The 27,051-nt window shown below is 41.2% G+C and overlaps 1 protein-coding gene across 4 annotated transcripts in view; it reads right to left on the bottom strand.

The window, feature by feature from the left end:
* Positions 1 to 27,051, bottom strand: part of TRPS1 (transcriptional repressor GATA binding 1) — a 275,397-nt gene that overhangs the window by 227,771 nt on the left and 20,575 nt on the right. For 2 of the 4 annotated variants that reach the window (XM_044294001.1, XM_044294002.1), the window contains exon 2: positions 24,447 to 24,519. The exons of the other annotated variants lie outside the window; for them this stretch is intronic. The gene's annotated coding sequence lies outside the window, so the exon portion shown is untranslated. The remainder of the gene's footprint in view (positions 1 to 24,446; positions 24,520 to 27,051) is intronic. 4 annotated transcript variants of the gene reach the window in all.

Below are 27,051 nucleotides of genomic sequence, written 5' to 3'. Positions count from 1 at the left end.
CAGTGAGGATGCCGAGAGTCAGACCCCCACCAGGATATCCCCACTGAGGTTAGATTAGCAGCTTTATGAAACCGGAACACCCTTTTAAGAAAGGACACATCTCTACCTCCTCCTGGTCATCAAATTTAATTGAAGACAGTAGAGGTGAGTGGGGAATTCAGCTATTTTTCATCCTGCCTGCATCATTCTGCAAATATCAGAGCTAATTATTTTTGTCCATGACCATTTTCCTTATAATTGGGTAGGTGCAGGTGCCTACAGGGCTGCCCATAGACGTGTCTTAAGTTGAGATGTTGCCTGAACATGCATGAGTTCTCAATAGGGAAAGGAGAAGAAGCTGCTGCCAGACACCCCTGGCTGCTGCTTATCTCTCATGGGAACAAAGGATTGGGCATGTTGAAATCCATTATGCTTCTTTTGTTCAATATCTGCCATCGGTAGAATGCTGGAAATTCTTGGATATTCTGCTGATCTACATAGCTGCACTTGCTAAAATCATAAAGTTCGACAAACAAAATGGTTATTATCCAGGTTTCACTTAAAAAAAACTTAAAACGAATAAATAATTGATTAGAATATTTGTGGATTCTATCTATCCATCATCTGGAGAAAAGCATTGGGTCCCACCAACTTAATCACTAAGTCCCATTGCCACAGGTATATAAAATCCAGCCCCTAGCCACGCAGTCTGCCTTTATAAATATTTCTGAAAGAACGGATCATTCTAAAGACCTCACTGAATTCCAGTGTGGTCCTATAATAGGATGTCACCACTGCAACAATTCAGTTCATGAAATGTATTCCCTCCTAGATACTCCCAGCCCCAGGGCGTAGCTATAGGGGGTGCAGAGGTAGCAGTCGCTACCGGGCCCAGGAGCCTGAGGGGGCCCAAAGACCCTTGTGTCACATAAGAAGATACCAGTATTATAGAAAGTGCATGCTGGTCAAGTTAGGGAAGGGGATTAGGTCAAGAATTTGGCATGGGTGGGGGGGTTGCTGTTTTAATTTTTGCCTCAGGCAGCACAAAGGCTATGTGCTTCCCGGTACCTGGCATTAAGGGAAGAGGGGCCCAAGCTGAAGTCTTGCACCAGGGCCCATGAGCTTTTAGCTACGCCCCTGGATACTACACTATCACATGTGAGAGGTATTATTGCAATTTGAAAACATTTAGGAACCACAGCAACTCAGCCACAAATTGGGGACCATGTGAGGTTACAGACCAGGATCAATGAGTACTGAGGAGCAAAGTGCATAAAAGCCGCCATCACGCTACAGAATTAATAGTCCAAACCTCCTCTGGCATTAACATTTGCACAAAAACATTGCTGTGCGTGAAGCTCCATGGCCGAGCACTGCATGCAAGCATTACATCATCAAGCACAATGTCAAGAGTTAAAAGAAGTGATATAAAAGCCATCGCCACTGGACTCCGGAGCAGTGGAAACATGTTCTGTGGAGTGCTCTATCCGGCAGTCTGTGGGACAAGTCTTGGTTTTGCAGATGCTAGGAGAACATTACCTGTATGATTGCATTGTGCCAACGGTAAAGTTTGGTGGAGGGGGGATAATGGTACGGGGTTGTCTTTCAAGGGATGGTCTAGGCTTCTAGGTTACAGTAAAGGAAAAACTTAATACTTCAGCATACCAAGACATTTTGGACAATTGGATGCTTTCAGCTTTCAACTTTCAACAAGGCAAGGTCTATAAAGGCATTGTTGGGTGAGTTTGGTGACTGGCTGCACAGAGCCCTGACCTCAAACACGTTTGGGGTGAAGTAGAACAGACATACTCCAAAGTCTGGTAGAAAGCCTTCACAGAAGAGCAGAAGCTGTTTCAGTTACAAAGGGACAACCAACTCCATATTAATGCCTATGGATTAAGAATGGGAGGTCATAGTGTACTGTGCACACCTTTTTGTTCATATAGTCTTTCTAATATATCTAGCTATCCCATCAATCCATCCTATCTACTGTATTCTTCTCATCTATCCATCTAATATCTATCCATCCATCCATCTACCCAATATCTATCTCTCTCACATCTACCTAATATCTATTGATTTAGGTGCTTTGTTGCTATGGGTAACAGCATAGCATTGCCTATAATGCCTTTTGCTTAGCTTGGAATGATGGGAATGCAGAGAGATAACCAACCCAAGTGCCAAATGTGGTTATCCTTATTGCTGAAAAACAAGGAAGAAAAATCACAGCAACACATGGGATCTATCAAAGGATAAATATATGATTAAAATCCTGCGGCTTTTATTTTGTGCTTTGTGCGGCAGAACTCCCCCATATGCAATCTCTGGGAAAATCCTATAATGCATGTGTTACTGCTATTTTTAATGAATTTCGCTTGTAGCTTTGATAAAAGATTTCTAACTCTTTTGCCTTTGATTGTTTATAACAAGATGGGGTGATGCCAAAAGCCCTCACGTTGATCTTTGCCATACAAAAGGAAATTTAATTTAAATCTTGGCCATTATCCAAAATCATAAAACATATGTTACAAAAAATATTACATTTATGGGTCGATAAATATTATTCCTATAAGCAGTTACTTTAGTAGCAATGTAGGAGAAGGCGCATATTTCCCCTCGATGTAATGATTCTATCGATAATTGCACACATGGCAAACATCATTTCCTTGAGTACCAGTTTAAAACCTGCCATAAAATGACACTATTAAAATAAGAAAGCTGTAAGACCGCATCTGAGAGTTACTGCTATATGCATATCCATTTTGGATATATCTATTGAAAGGGAAACATAAGGAAAGATCCCAACCCTCCATTCAAGACACGGCACAAAATTGAATCAGCCGCCCAACTGGTCTTCAAATAAAGGCATGCATATTCCTTCACACTACTCAGGGTTGTCTCTGTACAATACCGGTTTCACCTTGTAAACCAGCACTGTCCTAGCTTTTAAGATGAGGGTTGAATAAATTTTTAGAGGAGACATGAAAGGCCAGAATTAACCCCAGGGTCATCAGGTTTGCTGTGCAGGATTAGCCCAACTTAATTACCAGGAAGTGATTAGAAGTGCATTATGGGTCCAAGAGGTCACAGTTACCCACCATTGAGATCAACATTAGTGTTCTCAACTTTAAACGTCAGGTGGCCTCACAAGACCTTGTACTAAAGTCTTCCTTATAAAGGTTACCATCTTTAGGCAATCACTATTTGTTAGATTGGATCCCAAAGTGATAAGCTACTTGGATGCCCAGTGACCAGCTGTAATCTGTGATCAGAAAGTGTTCAATTTCCCTGCAGGGCCACCACAGGTGAAATCACAGACAGGGCAGGTCCTCCCTAGCGAGAGATGCTTCATGCAGCAGCTCTCTGCTCTGGCTAATAGATGCGGGTCCTGAAACAGGATTCTGAATATGATATATGAAAATAGTATTTTTCTAAACTGGACAACCAATTTAATGTTGTAGAAGCAATACAACTTCTCTCTGGTACAAGTAATCAACAAAGGTATTAGTTCTGTGGGCCTTCTTTAAAACCTAACCTGTTGGAGTAACTTTAAGGGGCTTAATAAGGGGCTGATAAGGGGCTTAATAAGGGGCTGATAAGACAAGACATTGAGTTATTTTCCAGAAACCGTGACACTTGTCAATAGGCTGTTTTGGATATTGCAGCTCAGACACCTTCATTTTAATATTTTTTTTTTTCCCCGGGATCACTATTGCTTTTAACAGATACTGTATGCTCATGTAGTTGCTTACCTCATTTATATCTTCACCATGTTTTTTTTTAATCAGTTCGGACTCTCCTGGCCCATTTTATTCCATGTATACAAATCCCTCTGGTTTGTTTCCATCATGTATGTAGCACTTCCTGTTGCCATATCCAACCAAACCCATGATGCACTTCTCCTTTCTTTACCACACCTCCAGAACCGCCCCTTACAACACCCAGCTAGGTTATAGCTCCTCCTGCCCATCTACTTACATAGACACTCCATTATCAATGCCCCGTCCATGGACATAACATCACAAGAAATAAGAAAGAGCTGCATGGACATGGTCATGTGACCACAGCCCAGAACAGAAGGTAGGAGGAATAAAAGGTAAAGAAATTAACTTACAAAATTACCGGGACCTTCATCAATGGTTAATTTAAAGGATTCAAACTGGAATGGCGACGAGCCGCAATACCTTGCACAGTCCAAGGGTAAGGAATCATGCGGTTCCTGGAAAAAGGTAGACTCTTTCTGATCCCAAACAGATCCTTTTCAGGGGAGAAAAAGAAGTCTGCAATGACTCTTCTGAAACATTTCATCATGTATCACTCGAGATAAATAACCATCATACAAAAAATACCTGTCCCGGGGAAGAGTTTTTTTTTTTTAGCAAAAAAAAGAAAATACCATACTAGAAGAAAGGCCTCATTCAGACTGATTTACTGCGCTCTGTGCCCTTGTGCTGTAGGCCCTGGTGATGGGCTTTTAGGTATTACATTCAGAATAAGGTCACATTGACCAATACACAGTACAGACTTGTTTAAGCATGTATCAATAGGAGAGAGAGAGAGAGAGAGTCGCAGTTTTTGCAGGTTGGATGCGGACCCGTTCACTTCAATGGGCCGCAAAAGATGCGGACAGCACTCTGTGTGCTGTCCTCATTCATTGCTCCGTTCCGTGATCCGCAATTTTTTTTTTATAACCTGTCCTATTCTTGTCCGTTTTGCGGACAAGAATAGGCAGTTATATCAGTGGCTGTCTGTGCCATTCTGCATATTGTGGAACGCACATGGACGCCATCTGTGTTTTGCGGATCCGCAATTTGCGGTCGTGTGCATGAGGCCTAACAAAGGGATCACAAGTTGAAATTCAAAGCAGATGATTTTAGGGGAGAGTTGGGAGCTCCCTATACACATTAGATTGTCAACCCATAGCAAGTTCAGCCAACAACAGTATATATCGGAGGTGGCCTAAACTAAAAAAAAAAAAAAAAAAAAAAAAAAACATTGATTCACCAAAGAAGAGATATCATATATGTGAATGTCCATAAAGGAGTAGGTAATAAACTGATACCGATTAAACTCTAAAAGTAGGTGAAAGATGCACTCTAATTCTACATCTTTGAAACAAGCACCTGGCTCTAAATGATTGTACAAGGATATGTAATAAAAAATGGAATACAGCCACAAGTTATTCAATAAAAATGTATCTATATAGCGCCACCTGCTGTTTGTTCTGATTCTGATTTCTCTGTCCACTTCACTGAGGTGGACTTACATGCTCAGTTCCTTCCTTCAACTGCCACAGGCCATATCTACTGAAACTGTGACAGTTGCAGGGAGAATGGACATGCCCCCTGAGCTGTGATAGGGAGAGAGCTGCAGCAGAAAGGACAGACCCCATGAGCCTCCAGTTTGAAGTAAATCTAAAAGAGCAATTGCAGCAATGAATGGGGAGATCTATGGATCCATGTGAGGTACAGGGCTGGTTCTAGCTTTGTTAGAAAGAGATTGTCATGTATTATATGATGTCTGATTTTAATTTCTAAATTGAATGGGAAAACCCCTTTAATAATTAAAAAAAGAAATTGTGTGGTCTGACTATTCCAGGCAAAAACAGTGTTCTACGTGGCCTTACACTAAACTATCAAGTGGTGTTTTCCATAAGAAAACGCATTACAAAAAAGTCAAGTCTAATCTCATGAGGAAGTCTTCACAGGTCTCCGATAAAATGACTTCAAGCTCGCCCAAGCAATTATATATCCACCAGTCTGCTTCCCAACTTATGAAGGAAAATGAGAGTAATCCTCCACTAACAACACACTTCTTCTTTACTGGAACATAATTTGCATTTTTATTAGAAAGGTCCATTCATATGGCAAGACGTTATAGCTCAGGGGTATTCAGCTACACTTAACATTCACCATGATCATTATCTATACGGCAGAAAGTTAGGGCCTGACAATAAATTGATTGTTTTCGGTGGCTGTCCATATTTCTTCCTCGTAGAGAAAATGCTAATTGAAAACAGTGGTAAATGGAAAACACCAGAGCGTGGACAAGGAGGAAATGTATGAGAGAACTGCAGGGGGGTCAAGCACAGTAATAGAGTACAGTAATTATTGGAGTGGTAGTGGACAAGAAAAATTATTAACGTTTACCCTATAGATAAGCTCATCATGGGTCACGGCAGGGAAACGTATGTACAAGATCTACAGTGGTGGCTGGTTGTTCCCCCCCTAACCTTTCTGTGGGATACAGCATATGAAGACTATTTCATACACATTTTGGTCACTTTTTGGTGCATCCGCAAATTCGAATTTGGCGTCAATTAAGGATGAGTGAATTCTCCCAAAATTTTTGATTTACATTATTTTTTTTTGTGATTTGTTTCGGGCAAAATGGAGAGAGAGGCTGGCCTACAATACTGCGCCTATGTACTCTGCGTACTAGGCACTCTCCATAATGGGTAAGTACAATGCATATATATTGTTGAGAAACACAGAGTTGCATACTGGGCACGCTCTTACTTTGCTTTAGAAGCCTCCAAGAGCATTCTGACTTGATAGAAATAAAACACTCCTTTCAGGAACACCTTTAATTAGCAAGAGAGCAGCTACAGAAAGCTCCTCTGTCTCTGGAGGACCTGGCAGGTTCATACATTACACAGCCCACCTTCCGAGCTATTGGCACTGGCCATGTTAGTGAAGTACTCGCAACAGCGCAACACAGCACACACGTCCTACATGGAGGCCCACTCATTGGTGGTAAAGTGGTGCTGTTCCGCAGAACGACTCACACGTGCGTGCTGCAGCTGAAACTCAACTATCGCCTGCTGCTGCTCGCACAGTCTCTCCAGCATGTCCTAGGTGGAGTTCCACCTTGTGGGCATGTTGCATATGGGGCTTTGAGTGGGAAGGCCGAAGTTACGCTGCAGCGGAGACAGGCGAGCAGCAGCAGGGTGACAACACTGAAAGTGCACACAGACAGACGGCACTTTCTGCTGCAGCTCTGACATATTGGGGTAATTTTTCAGGAACCTCTGCACCACTAAATTCAGCAAATGCGCCAGGCAAGGGATGTGCGTCAAACTGGCTAGTCCCAGAGCTGCTATGAGATTTCGCCTATTATCGCATACCACAAGGCCGGGCTTGAGGCTCTGTGGCACCAACCACTCATCGGTCTGTTGTTCCATGCCCGTCATCCTGCTCCACCACTTAACACCATGACTACGGCCATGATCAAGGTCTATTGCTGATCGAAACGTTGGCCAGTGGCTCAAAAAAAACATTTGGATGGCTATAATAAGACAATAAAATAGGCATTTGACGTAACAGCACAAAGAGAGTGCTGTGGTCTTTTCTTCAAATACTCTGCTTTTGCACACTGCTCCCTCTTTTGCTGTGCGGCTGGTGGCTCTGTGTGTCCACCACCTCTTCCTCCGAACTGCACACGTCACTCGCATGACCTTAATTCCATGTGGGGTCTAGGACCTCATCACCCTCCACATCATCTTACACCCACTTTTCACCCCTGCCATCCTTGCCGGTCTGCACACTGCAGAAAGCCTCCGCAGTTAGCACCTGTGTTTTGTCATCATCAAAGATGTGCTGCGGTGGTCCTCTTATGTCCACATCCTGAAACATATATGGTTGGGCATCAGTGCTCTCTTCCACTTCTGGAGCAGGGCTATGTGGACGGCCCTCGGAAACCCTGCCAGCAGAGTCATCAAAAAGTATAAGAGACTGCTGCATGACTTGGTGTTGAGACTGCTTGGCTGATTTGCAAGGGGGTGAGGTGAAAGACAGATGCCCATGGGCTGCAGGTACCAACTCAGCACTTTCAGCAGGGGACCGGGTGGGAGACAATGTGAAGGAACTGGAGGCACTGTCAGCAACCCAATCTACTACCTCCTCTACTTGTTCTGGCCTCACCATTCGTACACCGGTATTCGGGCCTACAAAATGACGCTGAACGTTCTGTTGCCTACGTGCAGCTGAGGAAGGCGTTTCATTTGGGTGTGTAGCTGGCACCAATCGACCACGTACTCTCCCAGCAACAGGAGCTCCACCAACCCCAGCAGCACCACTATAAGGGCCACGTCCCTTATTTGATGCTCTCCTCATTCTATGAGGTCACCCACTGAACTAACAGACAGATTAACTATATATTGTTATGACGTGCACCTAACTAAGAGACAGATTACCTATTATATTTGTGTGTCAGGGGTACAAAGTACAATGTTGCATTGCACCCACACAAAAATAAAAATAAAAATATGATTAGCTTTCTGTGTCAGGGGTGCAAAGATGGTGTATTGCACCCACAAAAACAGCACTAACTCTCTCCCTCACTTCAGCTGCCTGCTTTCTGTCCCTTCACTACTGAGACCTGATGGGCGGTGCTACACGTGATCCAGCTTATATAGAGGCTGGGTCACATGATGCACCGGCCAATCACAGCCATGCCAGTAGTAGGCATGGCTGTGATGACTTCTAAGGGCATACAGCTTAAAAGCTTGTTGATTGACTGCAATGCAGCCTTTCAACATTATTAAATGCCCGTACACCGAACTCGAACTTTTCCGGCAAAGTTCAGGTTCGGGTACCAAAAATTGTAAAGTTCGGGTTCGCTCAAGACTAATTAAAAGTTAATGAAAAATAATAATAAATATGTCAATCTGCCAGAAATGTCACTAAAGTTTTGCTATAAGGTGCTATAGAATCCATGTACACCCCTGGGGATAACAAGTTTTTACAATGTAGAACACATAGTAACAACTCAGGAATGTTTAAACTTTTTTTTTTTCATTTTTCCTCAAAGTTTTGAAGTTGGGGGCTTTTAGCGAGCGGGATCCTGTATTAGAGTTGTTATTTGTACGTTGTAGCAATACTTCCTGTGATAAGACTGCGGCATTGCAACATACTGGACACTGTGCCAGGTCTACAGGAACTAACCTGTGTGCAGGGCACTTCTGCTTTCCATTGCAAGACATAAAATGAAGTAGTAACCAAGAGATTCAAACCGGTACATGGGATAAATTCTGCCTGCGCAGATCTGTTTACAGCCAGCTATAAAAACTGAAAATGTAGCCGGATTAGCTTTAAATGCAACATAATGAAAGAGCGCTCTCCATTTACGCCAGCATTACCAATATTGTAAAATAAAATAAAAAGCAGATTATGTTTATCAAGTATGTTCTAAAACATGGCATAAAAGGCAAGCAGCTCAGCTCGAGCCTCCTATCATTCAATAACTTTCCCAACACAAAGAGCAATCAGGACTTGCTGATTATAGTCCTTTTCAGTGTAATTGAGCCAAGGAAAAGGCAATTGCTTACACTTTTCTAAGCTGGAGAGATAAAAAAAAAAAAAAGCAATTACATCTATTATTCTAGACCGCAAGATAAAGAAGAGTGGTTATGTCAGATCAGGAAAAGGACTGACCTTACAATCCAGGCTGAAGAGATGAAACGCAATCTAAAAGCGCTAGGCTACGCAATGTGGCAAAAACGTAATAGAGGCGATACATTTATTGGGGAAATAGGTCATAGATTTCAAGGAAAGCTGCGTTGTGGGGTTAGACATATTTCTGAAAAAGGTCAGGGCTGGCTCGTGTCCAAAAAAAAATAAATGCATTGTAGTTTTGATCATAGGAATTGCAACTGTTTGTAACAATTAAAAACAGAAAGTTATATTAAAAGGGGTTTTCCCACAAAAAAAATTATATTCTATTATTTTTCAAACCAGCACCTGGATCTGAATTCTTTTGTATCTGCATGTAATGAAAAAAATGTTGTAAAGCCACCGAGTTATTCACTAAAATGTATGTATATAGCGCCACCTGCTGTTTGTTATTTTGCCAATTTCTCTGTCTACCTTGCTGAGGTGGTCGCTCATGCTCAGTTCCATCCTTAAACTGTCACTAATGCTATCTACTGTTAGAAGCTGTGACAGAGAGAGAGAGCTGCAAAGGAAAGACCAAGCTCCCTTGGGTGAGACCTGTATCAGAAAGGACATGCCCCTGAGCTGCGATAGGGTGACAGCAGCAGATTGGACACTCCCTTTGAGCTGGCAGCTTGAAATATTGTAGCAGTGAACGGGGAGATCTCTGGATCCATGTGATGTATAGGGCAAGTTCTATATGATGTCCGATTTACAAATTTTCTTTTTGAACATCAATTATGGGATAACCCTTTAAGGAGCTGCTCTGCTCTGTGTAAAGGGGACCATTCACATTAATGTCCAGAGAACCGGCTGACCATGCTGGATATAAAAACATGCCCAATCTTTTTGTTCTCCCCGCAACAGCCTATTCTTCTATTCCCATTGAAAACATATGCCTACCCGGCTGAGACAAGCCTGCGCCTGTAAGGGGAACTCAGGAGGAACATCTGAAGTGGAAGGCCAGATTAAGAGACATTACCTATGGAAGTCATTTAAATGTTATTGAGAAACTTTGAGCTCTCCCGACACGGAACTTTTAGTGAACATTTGTTACCATTTCATGGATCATTGTGCTGTTCCTCTGTTGTTCTTCCTGGAAATATATGACTACATCAACAACTGGCTGTTACTATTCTGCTAGTTATTTAGAAGTGTCCCCACAGTCTAGTCTGCAATGCTCCAATCAGTGCCGGCAATGAGAAATGGTGTACTGACATAGTCCACTGAAGAGAAATAGTATTTTTTTTATTTTGTTTTACTAATCGCCCATTTATTCATACTTTTCCAAGAGGAATAGCAAAGCAGGACCACTCAAACACTAAGGTCACTTATGATAAATAGAAATACCAGAGCTGACCAGTCCTCCTCACAGGGAACGCTTGCATATTCCGTAAGGTAGTCATATGTTTCATAAAGTGGCCACTATTAAAAAAATATGTGATGTATTTATTAAAGAGACTATGATTGATAGAGGAATGCATGTTAATCAGGTCACTATGATGTGTAATTTTTTTTAATCATATCTACGCTTTACAATTTAATTTTTAAAGGGTGGAACTCTCAAATTAATCACCTATCCTTGGAAAATAAGCAATCAATCAAATGCAGGTCAGTGGAGATCTGACTCTCGGCACCAGATCAGGTGATTGAAGGCAGTAAGTGCCATGTCTGTCACCTAGTAAACAATGATGGTGACCTGGCACCCACTGGAGCTCTACAGCCCCTTTAATCAGCTGATGGGTGGAGGTGTCAATTGTCAAGATTTGGTCCCTGGCCAATCGAGAATCTGATACCAATGACCTATCCTCAGGCACTTCCTCCGATCAGCTACGTGGTCTCTTTCTTGGCCAGTGACGTCATGTCCATACATTTAGTAGTTCCAGAAACCCCTTACTCATCACTACAGCATTACACCATTACAGTCAATGGGGGTATTCCAGTACCGTCCGCTAATGCTGGATGCAAAGTAGTCCAACTAGACTGGCTAATTTATGAAAAGAAATACGCATGAATGAGGGGGGGGGGGGGGGAATTAACATTAAAAAATATATTAAACTTCTCATGATCTCCAGCTAGCTGTGTATGATGCATGAAATCCTAAAATATTTCAAGAACCTTTTCTAGCGGATAGCAGCTGATACTATAAAGAAAATGTTCTTGTTGTAGCAAGGCAATGGCTGAAAATGTAATTTTGAGATCACCAGACATGTATGCATTCTGCATAAACGCTGTGTTAGCTCAGTGCTCATTAGTTTCGGCAGCAACTTCTGCATGTTTTCAGCAAAACTTGAATTCCATGAGGAGCTCTCAAGACAGACAATCTGTGAGACACATCGGTTGAGACAAGGATTAGGCTGAACAATCCCAGTTATAAACAGCAATATTAAACACGCTTGCCAGAGCTGACACGCAGTGAGGAGGTATGGAAGCCATAAAGCTGTCGGGATGTCGAATCTTTAAAAGGAAATCTCCAGGGAATACAAGTAAGTGCAGAAAAAGTTTCTTCAGACTCCTCAGATCAAACTGTAGAAGGTGGAACAGACTTTGCTCCATAAAGGCCTTACTAAATGGAAGAAGTCATTAAATAAAAAATATCTAGTTGTGTATAGGACCGTGTGATATTGTAGGGACTTTCCTTGTCTGTAGGAACAATTAGGTTATTTAGATGTTTTTGAGGCACATCATTCACAAGGGACCTTATTGTATCAGCTAAGTCCGGCATTCCCCCCCCCCCCCCCCCCCCCCATCTTTCGCAGATTGGATGCGGACCCTTTCATTTCAATGGAGCTGTACAGAATGTGGACAGAACACCTGCTGTCCGCTTCCGTATGTCGACATGTTCATCCCGTAAAAATGCACAAGTCCTATTTTTCTCCGTTTTGCAGACGATGGGTCCCACAGAAATTACAGGATGCACATGGCCTATATCAGTATTTTTTGGACCCGCAGTTTTCAGCCTAAAGCATGAGGCATAAAAGTAGTGGGTCATTCTTGATATCCCCACATGTAATCTCCAATCCTCACAAGACCTCCTTCTCTCCTCTCCTCTTATCACCTCTTCCTACAATCGCCTCCAAGATTTCTCCTGTGCATCCCCCACACTCTGGAACTCGCTACCCCAACATATCAGACTCTCACCTACAGTGGAATCCTTCAAAACAAACCTGAAAACCCACCTCTTTAAACATGCCCACAACCAGTGACCTTGCTGCTGCTATACCATAATGACCAGCTTTACCCTCTCCTACTGTGTCCTTCTCCATGTAGATTGTACATGATACCATGTAGATTTAAAGCCCTAATGGGCAGGGCCCTCTCTCCTCCTGTACCAGTTTCTAACTCATCTTGTTTATGCTTAGTTCAATTGTCTGTATTATGCATGTACACCCCTTATCATATGTAGAGCACCATGGAATGAATTGTGCTTTAATAATAAATAATAATAATTGCAGCATACTAATAATACATGTCTTCTGCACCTTCTGCAAATAGTTGACAACCCCCAGTGGTGATTGGCGAGGGTTACAGCAGTCAGGCACAGGAGAATGGGCTTAATAGTTGGCACTGGTGGCTTGCAGTGCTGGGCTCCTTGGTTTAAATCAGACCAAGGGCAACTTCTACATAATGTTTGTATGTTCTACGAGTGTTTGTGTGTGTTTCCTACCATGCTTTAAAGTCTACTGGTATGATGACTGGCCAGTTAGACTGTGAGCCCCAATGGGGACAAATACTAACATGTTAGTCCATTATACTGAGGGGATCTCATTGAGTATGATCATTGATTGGAAAGATAACCACACATGCATCTCCTCTGCAATGAGATTAGTGCAGGGAACAGAATATACAAGAGGAATTACGGTTGCAGAATACCTTCTGGCTTTGCTTTTGTGGATTTAGAAGGTGGCCCTCAGCTCGGTTTACCCTTAAACAAACCAGAACATAGAGCATCTGAATGGCCAAGATGTAATAATACCGTAAGTGATTTCCCCTGCATCAGCCTGCCAGTTGAGCGGGGTTGCTCAACCTTTGTCTATTTGTCGTATGTAGAATCTCAGCAAGACTCTAAATAGCCTTGTGGAAAGTAGTCAACCCCCTACAATAAAAAAAAAATGCAAGATGGCCATACATACATAAAAACTCTAGGCATCACCAGATGAGACATCAGCCAATCTCCAAACCTCCTTAGACTATTTTTCCCCAGTCAAATACTTAGGGTGGAGTTTCCAGTGATCTTTATCACCCCACCCGAATACTCCTCCTTCTTGTTCTTCTCTTGACAAGTTTCACAATAAAAAAAAAATGTACACCAAGCTTCAGGAGAGACCTTTATACATTCCTGAGCCTTATAAATCCTAGTGGAACCATTCTCTGCTAAGAATTGTTAAGTGGATCAGGGTGATGTAAAACCAGGAGGGTGTAAGAACAGTAGATTTCAGGGCCAAACAGTCCATAAAAATAGTTTTTAAATTTTCTTTATTTATTTTGATCCCTGGTTTTATCTTTGATTCTTCAAGATCTTTGAAGTGCTAATTCTTTTTGATATGGTAGTATTGACCTAGACACCTTGTCACCAGAAGAGTGCTGACTGTGCATTATTTTAAAATGTATGTGGGTGTTGCCAGCACCCGCCCTTCTGTGTACCCTTCTGCAGCTAAATCTTCTACTCCTCTGCTCACGCACATCATTGAAATCACTGCAGTGCACATATCACTTAGATTTGCCATCAAGGTTTCAGCTCTGAAATCCAGAATGCCCTCCCCCCAAAAATTGAAGGAGAGCACAGGCGCTGCATAGGGTGCTCTCCTTTTGCCGCTATTGGAGAGCACTCGGCCAATTTTGGAAATCCCAATAGCACTGAATGGATAGATCACTGTGCATGAATGGTCACCTCTATAGTCACCTCTATGGAACTGCCAGAATTAGCTGAACCAGCACTTTGACCATTTTTGTAAGTCCCATAGAAATGAAAGGAGAGCGCACAGCACATGCACGGCCACCTCTCTATTCACTTCTATGGGACTGCCAGAATTAACTAAGCCAGCACTCTGCTATGCAGCCATTTGTGGAACTTCCATAGCAATTTGCTCTCCTTCATTTCAGGGCGCCCATTCTGAAATAAGGTAGTACACTCACCTAGCGGATATTGATGGCATAACCTAGCGATATGCCATCAATGTCTAAGATGGGAATGCCCCTTTAAGAGGAATGCTCTTTAGGTTTAAAGGCAATCAGGGCAGATACTCATCACACTGGCAGAATTAAATACAAAACTAGAAGCATTATTTCTAGGCTGACATTAATGGACATTAGTACACAGTTGTATGGAGTGTTGTAATCTTTATCAGAAGCTTATCGGCCGCAGTTAAACAGTTCTGGATGTTGCCTATTTAACTAGTGAAGAAAACATTTGGAAGAGGTTTCCCAAGCCTCTAATAGAGCTAACAGAGAAGTAAGGGGCTAATTGAACCGATGCTGAAAATCTAACAACATATGTTGTACGCACAAATATTTTACTTTTTTTTGTCTGCGATGCTCACAGCAAACAGATTCTAAAAACGTCCACAATATGTGCTTTAGGAAGGCTGCACTGGAGCAGACTTGGAAGGGATTACCATAAGCGCCCTGAAAAGGCTGTGCCTGTAAAACAACCCCTTTTCATAAACTCTATTAGGATATGCGGATATCAAAGAAGGGTTCCACAGCATGGACCCACTCTATGAGAAGAGGAGAGTCAATCAAAAATGACCCAGAGAGCTTATGTAGTACCATGCACAGCCATTTATTTGATCGGTTGCCATGTAATACTACCTATTTGCTGCAGAGGCCACTGTGGACACAATGCCCTGAAGCAAAACTCATGGCGATCAACTAAGGCTGGGTTGGCTTCATTTGCAGAAGTGATTAACTTTATGAGTGTTCACGGGTTTTCTGATCTGTATAATTGTCACGTTCAGGGGTGGGAGAGAAACACCACACCGAACATAGGAGGGAATGGGGTGAAAGAATAAGGCCTGGAAACTAGGGAAAGGAGATGGTAGTAAAACCCTAATCAAAGTCCTGACTAACTACCAGTATGAACAGACCCCAGGGAGGTAGGTGAGTTCATACACTGGAATACCTAGTGTCCTAACTAACCCTATAGGACCCTGGTAGTAATGTCAGGACTGAGACAACCTGTTCCTCCAAAAGGAAGGACGAACAGGAGTCTCCATCAGGCCTTAATACAAATGACAGGGAAATGCAACACACATATTAACCCAAACAAATTACAAAAGGGAAAGAAAACACTTAACTTCAAGTGGCTATGGCAGCACCAGGAATAGTAGAGGAAACAACAATAAATAAAGAAGGTTAAACGACCATAATAGCCACACCTGGGGAAAGAAGGTGTGGCAAGCACCGGAAACAACACAGACATCATTTGATCCAAACAGAAAACATGTCAGATCAATCCACGTGTTGCCAGTCTCATCGATCTCCTGCCACCTGTCGCGGGAACATCCATGACAATTTTTTCATAAGATTATTGTTATGGTCACATAAATCATGATAAGATACCCGCTTGTCACTGAATACTCTAAGCCCCAATAAAATGGATACCTGTCCTCACCCCCATCCAATTCAGCAAATGTAATCCCATATAACAAGTTATAATTCTTGGCCACTTACAGTAAAGGTTAGATTAATATCACCAAACCTTTTGATTTTGGCGGGACCAGCCAAGCATCTGACGTATATGGGGTGTCCTCACCTTCCACTTGCAGCAGATGTTGGGGGAAAGAAGGATTGAGCTGTTTAATTTCAGCATGCCAATCTTTTTGTTCTTAGGGGAGATAAGCCACAACCAGAGGTGTGAGATCAAGTGTGCAGGTGTATGTGAAGGTTGGAAGGGATAGCTGGAGGACTAACAAGCACTGGTGAGAAATGCAAAAAAGAATTTATATAATGGCCTGGTATAGTATTATTCTTCATGTGCATACAAAGTCATGTGAAAAGACAGGCACGCTATAAAAGAATGAACAGAGTTGAAATACTTCTTCATCATAAGGGTCATCATATGTAATTTTTACAATGTTAAAGAGGTTGATGAACCATCCTCAAGATGAGTCATCAATATTAGATCAGTGAGGGTCCAACTCCTGGCACCCCCACAGATCAGCTGTTTGAGGAGACCGTGGCGCTCTTCCTAGGCCAGTGACATCACGTTCATTGATTACAGGGTCTAGGCACAGCACAGTCCCATTTAAGTGAACGTAGCTGAGCTGCTATACCAAGCAAACCCACTATCAAATGGACTGTGGTGTGATTGCTTAGCTGTGAGGAGGCTGCAGTACTCGCTGTAGTGGCAAGGCCTCCGCAGACAGCTGATAGATGGGGTACAAGGTATCCTCACCAATCTGATATTGATAGCCTATCTTGAGGATAGGTCATCAACATGAAACACTTAGAAAAACCCTTTAACTACTATCATCATACTCTTCTGTTGCACTTCCTAAAAAGTATTTTCCACCTCATGTTTTGGCTTAAGATATGTTTAAGATATCTCCAAGGATGACACTGAAGGGGGTTCCTTAAGACTATAAGTAACTGCATCAAACTATGCCAAGAGACAAAAAAGCAACCATATTGTCTTTCCAATGTACATTTTAGCTAGCAATAGGTGTTTGGGGCATTACTAAGCACCACAGTTCTGGGCCTAAATGGAGTCCATCACTAGTGTGGCAGGTTGTACATCCCATGTCCATCTAATGTGTAGGGTGGCAGGTATAGCTACAGTTCCATAGTACAGAGCCCACTCTGTGTGCTGCTACATGGTGCCTTTGTGTGATGTCATATTCAACCAAAAATAATATTTCTCACAGCAATACCTCTCAAACATGGCATACAATGGAATAGGTCACAATTTTTATTTATGTCTCCATATGAAATCAGGGGCACACGGGAATATAGTATGATGCCTCCTGATATACTATACCACACAGATCCATGAACCATGATAGGGTCATGGGCATTAGGCTATATTAGAGTCAGAGGGCCACAATATAGTCCCCATGATCTATAGACCTCTTCCAAAATAAGACATCAAAAGTAGAGAAAATTTCCAAGTGACCAACGTTTTCAGATCAACTCAGTGAAAATAAAGGAAAAAATTACTAGAAATTAGCAAGAAAAAACGGCAAAGTCAATCTCATTGTTGGAAAAGCAAAAAAGTGTCCCTGTTGCCATTTGTGGAAACTTCTCATTTTTCTTCTAATGCAATAACTATTTGGCAGAACATTTTTATAGATGAAGGCACCGAAAATAATCCAATTTGTTTTGTGTATTTCAGGGAAATAAATTAAAGCCATAACCCGTCAATACTTTATCCTTTAAGGATATTTTTACAGGTGGGCCACTGAGAGGTTCATTCACTGTGATTGACGCACACTGTCAAGAAGGGATAGCCTTATATCCTGGACAGTTTACAGCCCTTAAGGACTGGAGTTCAAGACCCCTGAACTGAAGGAAACAGACTAATAGGAAATGGCTTCCAGATGTTTCATTTTCTTCTGGTATCACCAGAATTTAACCCATTTCAAGATGATTATAAAAAATATCAGGGGTACAGAGTCAAATCACACCGGAGATGCTGTACGAGACTGTTTACCGTATATTTGACAGCTATTGGCGATAGTTTACATGTCTCTGCCATAAGATACTCAACCTCATGAAACCAAATTAGGAACATGTTCTCAGCTTGAAGAACAGAGCTTGGAATGTAAAGTGTTTTCTCGTATATCTCCTCTGGGCCAGCTCTGTTCCTGCTGGTTACTTCTTCATAAACTAGTTTACTACAATTACAATATAAAAATATTGCAGTAGTGAAGGGTCAATATACTTAAAGGAGTTTTCTGGGCTGCAAATGCTGATGACCTATCCCAAGGATGGGTCATCAATATCAGATTGGTGGGGTTTAGACACTTGACACCCCCAGTGATCAGCTGTTTCGAGCTTCCATGATGCTGGAAGCTAACAGTGTACGGAGTGGAAACAGAAGGCCCTGTACACGGTGTATTTTTTGGCGCCAGTGTACTGAAACTTGAACGGGAGCTAAGCAGCAGTTATCTGGCATGGCCACTAAACGTACAGAGTTTTATGCCCCTAGCTCTTTATATTGTTAGTTTCCGGCAGTGCTCAAACAGCTGATTAGTGGAGATGCCGGGTTTCAGACTCCTAACAATTTTGTATTGATTACCTAACTGTACAGTAGATCATCACTATCTATAGCCCAGAGAAACCCTTTAATGTGACCATACAGCTTCAACAACTACCTTTCAAATGAGCCGACAGCTGTTAATCCTCTATACACATGTAAGGACGAGTATGTATGTGTATTTAGTGGAGAAATGTGCATAAGGATAGTTTCATGGAGCCTGTTCTGGCAGAGGAACAGCCTGCCAGAGTTCATAGCCAGATACTGCCTTTCCCCACCGGAGCCCATTGACTATATTGGGACCAGATGGTGATCCAGTTTGTTTCCGGCATTCGGTCGGTCAAAAAACATTGCTTGCATATGATGAACTCCACCAGGCTTATTCCTCTGCCGCAACAACCTGCCAAATGAATTTAACGCTAATGTGAAACTAGCCCAAGCCACTGGCAGTGGTTCTGGCCACTGGCATCTTCTTTGAAAATACAGGGATCAGGCATTGAAATTCAACATGCCTGATCCTGCTTTTCTTTAGACATCATCTGTTGGGGACAGTCAGGGAAGCTCTCATACATATCAAATAATAACAGGTTTGTCTGACATTTATCTGATGTATTTGGGGTCTTTTATACATGGGGAAGTATTATAATACATAAATCCGGTAAAGGTCTGGTCTTTTTGATTCAGAAATGTGCCTAGATCAGTTGTCACTTCTCTTCCCTCCCCAATTTTTAGAAAAACATTATTTAGCATAGACAGCAATGAAATTTCCATCCTAGACTATATATTTAGTAAAATTTTTGTGTTCATGCTTCATCTGAACCAAGCATGTCGGTATAAGGGGGAGCCAGGAGAGGAGACAGTCGAGCTTTCAGCTGAAGGCTATTGAAGGTGTATAGGCAATTAAGGGGTGATGCATCACCCTATTAAATTGTGACACAATGGGCTATTCTTGCAGAGGGAGGCTCTGTAAATAACAGGCTAGAGCAGGATGGAATTATATATAGCATCCCATCATAAAGACCATGGGTGCAAGGCAACATGACATGCTGCATTAATCATATGGTCATGCTAAATGCTCAAGTGGACTACCGACATGTTCTTCACAGGTCATGAACTGTAGCTGCAATTAACCACCATAAATATTCCTCCATAGGGGTTAAATTAGGACATATAATTCACTCCAAAAATCAAGCCATCTTCAGTAAACTTTATTGATATAGTCTAGAAGAACCTCCTTTAATTGAGGTCAGCTGACACTTATAGATTGGTCATAGACATAGAGATTCAGCCTTCAGCCTGGACCACGGCTTTTGAAAGGTCCTCCATTTCATCTTTTACACATATGTTAAAATGCATTTTATTTTTCATTTTCAAAAATTGGTATATTTGAATATATTTTTTTTCTCATGTAATTTTTTAATGGGTCGTTAGCTATTTTTGTGAGAAGGGTCTCCTCATGAAAATGGGATCATGTAATGTCCTGATGGTGGGATCCCTAGTAAACAGCAGTAATCTGATGAGGAACCTAGCAACAAGCGTATCATTTCTTTACAGCGCTACCGCAGGGAAAAAGAAGCATCACTTCATAATTAAGTCAATAATATGCATGAATATGCCAGGTCATCCAGATCCCGAGAAGCTCTGGCCAATTTGGATAAAGGGTCTAGGACAGGGGGAACGCCAACTCTAGTAAAAGTTCCCTTCTATGGACACAGCAACACTAACCCCCAAACCAAAATAAATTACTTCTGGGAATGTGTGTAAAATAATAAAAGAAAAAAGAAAGAGAGTCCCATACCACCTTCCTTCTAGTCTCTGGTGAACAAAAAGTCTTGTGTCCCTTCTGTGGTCAAGTGCAGACATTCACTGGCCATCAGTGGCGATGTGTTCCTTAGTGGCACATGACCACTGAAGCCAGTCAATGGCTGCAACAGCACACATGATGACATACGTGAACATTACCCTTCTGTTTTGTCAGGGAACCAAAGCAGTGGGGATGGGTCTCTGTGTTGGAAATGAACTACATTCAATAGGTGAGTGGCCTTTTCTCTTTATTTTACACACATGCCCTGTGGTAATTAATTTTGGCTTGGTGGTCAGACGACCCCTTTACCAAACCCCAGGGCAGTGGAGTGAAGCTTCTGGACCACAGTGCAAAATCTGTAATATTGACTCCCAACTATCATACATAATTTATAGTACTAGTCTCTCACATGTTTCAGAGGGACCTTTTGGGTCCTCTCAGGTACCCCTGCCCAAGTAAGACAGAAGTCTCTCCACCCCCTCGAGCCATAGCCTCTACCCAGGGGCAAGGGGGACAAGAGGAATCTATAGGGTGGTATTTGTCAGCACCCCACTTTAATTTTCAAACACGGAGACTAGAGATTAGCAAATAGATTCAACAGAATAAAAATTGTTCCAAAAATTCTAATTCTGTCGAATTGATTTGATTCGATCATAAATGGAGGGCTCTCTGCAGATTGCACGCAGCCCTTGCCTAAAGAAAGAAAAGTTTTTACATCAGTGGCTAGATATGCTATATACTGTATGTTCAAAAATATATGTGTTTATACGTGAAAAAGACTCTATGAATGAACTGAAATGTTTCGACCACATGGGTGAATAAAGTATTTTTCTTTTCACTCATTTTTTTGTGTGAGAGTGCTGATATATATATATATATCAAAGTATATACAACAAACAAGTCATTGCTGCATATTCTTCCTATAGGGTTACATAGTAACACAAATAACTACATTTAAAAATATATATAACAGATCAGAAAAACACACAAGTTACCACATGAGTCTTGTCCTAACCTAGTTCTCTGAAAAACTAATCGAAAAAGATTCTTAATTATTAGTCACAAACGTGACATTGCATGAGCTCACCTCCTGATAGAAAATTCTGCATTTCTAGAAATGGATCAAGACAGAGATAAAACATACGCGTGAGCAGCCCAGCATCAAAGCGTAGTTACATTTATGTAACATACAGGATGACGTTCTTGTACACGGAAGAGCAATTATTATATCAGTTGCCTTGACATTAAACAAACAAGCTGATATGAATTTCACATGTAAGCATATAAACAGACTTGGAGCAGATTACGAATGCAGGCTGCAGACATAGGAAGAGGGGCGGCTGTTTTCTTTTGCTTGTTCTTTTTTTTCTGCTCTGAGAAAAAGGAAATCCTTACATCAGACTATCCTGACTTTTTAGGCGCTGAAGGATTATGGATTTAACCAGGGAATACACAGGAAAATTGTAATTGGAATCTGTCTAAAATAATCCATTGTGATTTCTGGATAAATGTCTCTGCATCACATTTTACTAAGTATGACAAATGGAATTTTAATATCCTTATGTATTTTTTATTATTATTTTTTTTAGAAATGTCTTCAATGACGTCCATTTATTAAATTTTTATTTTTTTACTTGGAAATGATATATACTCCCTGCATTCTTATATGGGGATGCAGAGGGTTAGAATTTTTTTGGGTGGGGGGATTGTAAACCACAAATGCACTGTGCTTGTATTGGGGGATGTTTTTGTGTGTTTTTTTTTTTTGTTTTTTTTTTGGGGGGGGGGGGTGCAGGATAAATGTCACTGCATACACTCAACTAAAGAATTATTAGGAACACCTGTTCTATTTCTCATTAATGCGATTATCTAGTCAACCAATCACATGGCAGTTGCTTCAATGCATGTAGGGTTGTGGTCTTGGTCAAGACAATCTCCTGAACTCCAAACTGAATGTCAGAATGGGAAAGAAAGGTGATTTAAGCAATTTTGAGTGTGGCATGGTTGTTGGTGCCAGACGGGCTGGTCTGAGTATTTCACAATCTGCTCAGTTACTGGGATTTTCACGTACAACCATTTCTAGGGTTTACAAAGAATGGTGTGAAAAGGGAAAAACATCCAGTATGCTGCAGTCCTGTGGGCGAAAATGCCTTGTTGATGCTAGAGGTCAGAGGAGAATGGACCGACTGATTCAAGCTGATAGAAGAGCAACGTTGACTGAAATAACCACTCGTTACAACTAAGGTATGCAGCAAAGCATTTGTGAAGCCACAACACGCACAACCTTGAGGCGGATGGGCTACAACAGCAGAAGACCCCACCGGGTACCACTCATCTCCACTACAAATAGGAAAAAGAGGCTACAATTTGCACAAGCTCACCAAAACTGGACTGTTGAAGACTGGAAAAATGGTTTCTTGAACATGACAATGAGTTCACTGTACTAAAATGGCCCCCACAGTCACCAGCTCTCAACCCAATAGAGCATCTTTGGGATGTGGTGGAACGGGAGCTTCGTGCCCTGGATGTGCATCCCTCAAATCTCCGTCAACTGCAAGATGCTATCCTATCAATATGGGCCAACATTTCTAAAGAATGCTATCAGCACCTTGTTGAATCAATGCCACGTAGAATTAATGCGGTTCTGAAGGCATAAGGGGTCCAACACCGTATTAGTATGGTGTTCCTAATAATTCTTCAGGTGAGTGAATACTCCCAGTTTGCTGATTTGAGGGTGCAATGAACTAGTTTATTTTTATATAATTTTTTGGGAACTACGTACATTATTTTCCTCTTTGACTTATGTGGGGATGCAGAGGGCTAGATAAAGGGATTGTCTGGACAGTATATTATTTCATTTATTTTTTTAGGTTCAGAATGCTTTAAAAAATACTAGAACTCACCTTACTGATCCCCTGACGCTCCTGTTTCAACACATTCCAGGTCTCCTGATGGTCTTTGTACTAACTGGACCCTCTCGACTCAAAAATGTGACAGATAAACCAATCACTGGCTGCAGTGGTGACCCACTATAAACAATTATAATCAGTCTAGAGAGGGACCAGAAACCATTGAAGCAAGTGGAAGGACTTGGGAAACATCAGAAGAGGAGCAGTGGGGATTGGTTAGGCAACTACTATTTTTAAAGAAATAAACGTCTGAGCTTTTTATCCACTTCCACACAACTCAGCGTTTTTGGGTGGGCCACACTCATCTCTGCAAGGATATTCCTGAAGGTCCTTGCAGAGTTAGCATGGGTATGCTAATCATGCAACTGCAGGAGTCAGGGACAGCAGGGCTACCCATAGAGAAAGGCCTGACTTCTCCATAACTGTATACGCAGTTCTCAGTGATCGCTGTATATACACATCAGGAGCAGCAATGCTGCCAATTCCTGCTCTGGACCTAGTAATCATGTGAACATTGTGGGCTGGGAAGTTCCATAAGCTTCTGGGTCTTAGCAGACCCAGATAAACTGTAGGTTAACCCCAGTTACAGGAGAAATCCACAATAAAAAATGTAAGGTCTTGTATGATGTTATAGGGGGCACAAAGTGTAAAAAAAGGAAAAAGAATGTAACAACTTTTTTTTTTTTCCAAAGCTGCACCAAAGCACATAGGTTGGTGACCAGTCCATAAGCAATACATTTCTTATATCAAAACGACCATTATGTAAAGGGGATATCATTTCAAAACAGTATTTTAGTTGCATTGTGTGCTAGTAAAAAAAATATAAATAAAATGTGCAAAATAATAAAAATCACATAAAAAAGCAACACGTATCACCATTACATAACTAAATGGGAAAAATATGTATGGCTTTTAAAGTGGCATGCACAAATGGAAAATGCATCTGGTCAGTAAAGGGGATAAATGGCCCGGGTTTTGAACTGGTGAAGAAACTTTTGCTGGCCACATAATCCCTTTATTCATTTGTGCTTAGGACAGACTATATATACACAACCTGTGTCTTGTATGGGGAAGCAGGGGCCCAGAAGTAAAATGTCCTGTTACATAGGTTGGTCCATAGCACTTACCCTTGTGACGAAGCTTTCCTTTGCTTAACCGACGTATCTCATTTTGTATAAAGGGCTGAGTACTGTGTCAGTGCTACGTAAGAAAGAATGATACATTACCACTCAGTAAGGAATAGAATGCAAATTTTTGTCAAATGAATTTTTCAAAAACATAACATATAACATCAAATCTAAGGAAGATAAAAAAATACACCATGCTATCATCTAACTAAGAGGACTTCACAATATGTAACATCATACAGGGTAGCAATAGCAGATACAGAAACATGCACGACGGAGAGATGGTAAATAGCAGAAATCAGTAAATTAAGCTGATATCTGACTCTGGTGCAAGCTCCAACCACTCTTTTCCTAAGTCAGGAGGGCCAAGTGCACACTTCTTGCCATCAAAGGGGCAGCGTGACCCTTTGGATAGTTCCAATTCTTCCTACCTCACTCCAGCTGCAATGCCAGGGAAGCGAAGAAGAATCACAGACAGTATGAGGAAATCTTATTAGACCAACCTGAGCTGGGTCTTTATTCTCCTCAAGTCCAACAGCAGCCGAGGAGCTGCTTTATTGGTGCCTATGGCCTTGTCTAGAGAATAAGTCTGACAAGAAGCCTGTGGATATTCATTTATATATGGTTGCCCAGTGCTTTCCATTTACACACAAGCACCATTTTCTGTTCTTAGTTTACACTAACTAGAAAAGAACATAAAACCATAAAAAATAACATTCAAATTACCACAAACAATCATATTTACATGCATATCAATTAACTTTGTAGGTGCAGAATTTGGAATTACAAAACAAAAATGTTCAAGTTTTCACTACTTGTGATAGTAATAAAATGAGATTTAAATATAAAGATTTTTTAATATATAAAAAAGATATATTTGCTACTAAAATAAATAAAAAATAGGTTTAAAATGCCAAAGAGGAAAAAAAAAAAAAAAAAAAAAAAAAAGTCCTTACTGCTCTGAAATTTTAGCTAGGTCATGGGACAGCTTTTATACGAACGTTAAAACTATTCAATTTGGTGCGTATGAATGTTTTTATTTTCTACAGCCACAAAGCAAAATTGTAAAAAGCATTTAAATAGTGTGTAATTTACCCATTAATGCTGCACTAAGTGCGCATCATCTTGTCAAACACACCAATCAATGCATCCGATCAAACAACAGATTACGGTTTAACTTTATAAGAATCTGTCCTCACTTGTAAATTGTCCATAATTATAGTCGTGGGTTATAAAAGTTTATTACTGAAAACTTTTTGCTCTCAAGAAATGTTTTCATTATAATACTGCTCTAAAGAGTTAACTAGTCTGTCATAGAACTTCCTGATAAGCAGGTATGTCAAGAATTGAAGTGAAGTTAGAAGCCCCCTCAAATTAAAAAAAACCTCTATATTATTAGCCTTGATTTAGATAATTCTGATCATATTTCAACCTCCGTATGAGGGATATAAAACTCAGAACTTCTGTGATTCTATTAACTCAGCTCAGTAAAACCAAGAGTTGCCTGGGTCTTGTGGATTCTTACTGCCATCCAAAACTGGCCTAGAGCCAAAATATTATGGACGATCTCCATCTCAGGGACTAGTGTACAGTAGGATTAAAGGGGTTGTCTCTGTAAGAAGCTGTTCTTTAGATCAGCTGATCAACACAGGTCCATTTTCTGACACAAGCGATCAGCCAAGGAAAGCTGCAGAGATACAGTTCTGCTGCACAGCACCACGACCATTTCAATGAACGGCCAACCATAAAACCATGCATGGAACCAAAGGCTTGGGTATAAGTGGGTGCTGAGGTGGAAGCAGCACCCTAGCCCTGAAGCCACTGATATATGGAAAGAACTGGAACATGGTAGGCAAAGGGCCATGTTACAGGGTGCTATCCAGGAGCTTCAAGTCACAACTTTGTAAAGGATCATGAGAACCAATGGGGCTGAAATTATATCTTACTAGAGAGGACCGAATCAAATCAAAAATTTGAGAATTTCCTAATTTTCCAAAAGATTCAGGTTCAAATTAATTAGATTTCTTTGTGATTCAGAAAAGGGGAAAAAAAAAGAGAGAGAGAGAGAGAGAGAGAGAGAGAGATGGAGGAAAAGAGAGAGAGAGAGAGAGAGAGAGAGAGAAATAAAGAGAGATCGGGAGAAAGAGACAGAGGGAAAGAAAGAGAGAAAGAGGAAAAGAGGAAAAGAAAAAGACGAAGAAAGATAATAGAGTGACAGAGATAGAGAAAGGGAGAACGAGAAAAAGAGGAAGAACAAGAGAAAGAAAGAGCAAGGCAACTTCTGCTCCGAATCACAGTTTAAGACATTTTCTAATTTCTATTATATAAAAAAAACTAAAATATACATAACTCAATACCTGTATTAATGTATCTAGAGAGATTGAGACAAATTGGCAACATAAAGGTTTGCCGAGTAGATCACATCAGGTAACAACAGCATGTGAGGTTACTAAGCAATATGTTTATGTCAGAATGAAAAGGGTTCGGAAATATTAGTAAAACATGGCCAGCTTCTTTCAAAAAAAGTTCCACTGTTGCCCAAGGGCCATGATTGGTATTGCAGCTCCATTAGTATTTCTAATCTCAAAAAAAGAAGATGCAAAAT

This window comes from Bufo gargarizans, chromosome 5, assembly GCF_014858855.1.
Source record: "Bufo gargarizans isolate SCDJY-AF-19 chromosome 5, ASM1485885v1, whole genome shotgun sequence".
Taxonomy (NCBI): domain Eukaryota; kingdom Metazoa; phylum Chordata; class Amphibia; order Anura; family Bufonidae; genus Bufo; species Bufo gargarizans.
Note: the sequence above shows the minus strand (reverse complement) of the source record. Positions and strands in the feature narration are given on the sequence as shown.